Here is a 2,491-nt window from a genome sequence, read left to right as displayed (position 1 = left end):
GGATACTAATGGCAAAAATATGTTTAATTGCTATTTCATTACCTCATTACCATCCATCCAAATGGACTTAATGATACAGAAAAATTATAGCAGATAAACACAACCCTACAGCCAAGTTACAGTTTGCTTACTGCTCTGTTTTTGGAAGTTATTGCCTTTGCTTTGCTCGGCATGACTCAGTCTTCACTACAAATGTCTGTGTGCAGATCCTTGGATACACCAAGCAGCCACACTGACTATGGGAGAAACAGCAGACAAGGTGTTTAGAACTCATCAAAAGGGAATTGCAGAAGAAAAGGCATTTACCAGGACCTAGTAATTTATCTGTGCTAAAATTCAAAAGCTTTTCAAAAAGCTTCCAATAAATATGACAGAATTTTTCCAAAGAATCCTGGACAAGATGAACATAAATTTTGCCAACCATTTTTACACACATCCTCTTTAACTAAAATAAAACAAATACTTTTTACATGGTCACTCTTACCACACACAGGGGTAGAATGGCTAGCAAAAGTAAAGTGGGAAAAGCAAGATCCTGCCAAATATCCTCAGAAAACTCTTGGGATTTACATTTAGTACTGTTGGATACAGCAGAATAGTTACTCTGTCAGAGCAAGCAGCTCACTGACAAGGTCATAAGAATAAAAAGTCTCTTGCAGGAAACTAAGAGCGTTTGAATTTACCAACTTGGGAGTTTTGTAAGAGAACTGGACATGAAAAGCTGAAGCAGATGACCCTGGAATTTGAGAGCTATCCCTTCTCTATACACCAAAAGCATTCAAGGAGGCCAGTGTCAGCTGAGGAACAGGAGACATCTGAAACCAAAATCCAAGGAAAACAATGGCTTTATAAAGATAACTGGTTTTCTTTTTTTTAATAATGTCTGACTTGCCAGGACAGATACTTTCATTAGCAAACAAACCCAGGTTTTCCTGGATGACGTCTCTCCCTTCAGTAACTGGAGCAGGCTGCTTCTGCAGCCAACTGATTTCAAAAGCAGCAGCCTCTGTGTGATCAAAAAGTGACAGAGTTCCAACACACAACTCTTTGGGAAGCAAACCAGTTCCCATTTAACATGTTAGGATTATATATTCCAGTGCCCAGGGTTTACTTGCATTTTATTGGTAATATCCAAGAAATGTTTTTATCAGTATAAGGAGATTTAAAAATACAGCATGAGCTGATAAATGCTGCCTCCTACCATGCAGGTAGGTCCTGTTACAAGAAGAAAACTGAGAGGGGTGGGAGAAAGGGAAAATAAGTTGGATGGGGATTCAGCTCAGGTGGTTACAAGGGCACATAACTAAGGATTTCCACTTCACTGACAAGAGTGCTATTTTTGATGTAGACATTCCTAGTTCTTGGAGATGCTCCTGCCCATCCCAAAAAAATGCTGGAGCCAAGAAGGAACTGTAAGTAACATCACTAACACACAAAAAGCATCACAGAAAGCAAAGCAGATGAGTGTGTAATGTTTTTTTCCACTTCAGCACTTCAAGTCAGGTATCTCCTAAGATGGGTACTTGGTATTCTGAGCATCTTTGCTTGTGTTCCACCTCTGCTTTAGTCAGGCCAGCAGCTCTTTGGGGTGAGGACACAAAGAAATTCCATCTGCACAAGTAAATGCATTGCGGTGCAGCAGAGCAACTCCTCACTGGCACCAGCTCGATGCAACCCTGAGCCAGGCTGCCATGAGGACACAGATCCAGCCCACTTCCCGTGGCATGGGAGAGCCTTCCCCAGCCAGAGCTTTTGCTGCAGGGACTTAGAGCACACTGCACCTATTTACAGAGAGAAATGGGAATTTTATGCAATCCAAACACAAGCTTGGTGGGTCTCTGCAATACATAAATTTCAATTCCTCCCTCCCTGCCGTGAAAATTAACATGACAACCAACAATTTGTTAAGGATGCACTTGCTTCTATTAATTCTTCAGCTTGCTGGAGCAGGAATACTAAGAAAATCCCTACGAGTAAACATTACATATAAGGAAACACAGCTTGCTTGTCTTCTGTTCAACTGTTTAAATGAGCAGCAAACATTCTGGCTCACGCTGTGTTCCAGTGATAAAAACACTCAATCTAAACCAAACTCTCAACTAAGTTCGGGGCAGATAAAGTAGAGCACGGGCAGGAGCCTCCTCTGCAGTGCAGTGTGGGGGCTCCCTGGCTCAGCTCTGGCACACAAGGGTCACAGCGAGATGGTTTGAACACGCTGTTCGTCCTCGCATCGCGTGGACTTTGCTTTTTATCTCACAAATTGTTTGGATAAAGAGGAGCAACCAGGGAGAGCTGCCAGGGCTGCGCTGCAGCCTCTGCACCGACAGCCAACTCCGGCTGTTCATTCACGGCTGGGGGTTCCCTCGAGCTACCGGAAAATGCCCACGTTCACCAAGTTCCCCTCACAGAGAGGGGAGAGGGGCGCAGGGCTGCGGCTCTCGGCCCCGCGGGGCGGGAGCCTGGGGCCGACAGGGCCGGGGCACGGAGCTGC

This window comes from Geospiza fortis, unplaced genomic scaffold (assembly GCF_000277835.1).
Source record: "Geospiza fortis unplaced genomic scaffold, GeoFor_1.0 scaffold117, whole genome shotgun sequence".
NCBI lineage: Eukaryota > Metazoa > Chordata > Aves > Passeriformes > Thraupidae > Geospiza > Geospiza fortis.
This window is presented reverse-complemented; position numbering follows the sequence as displayed.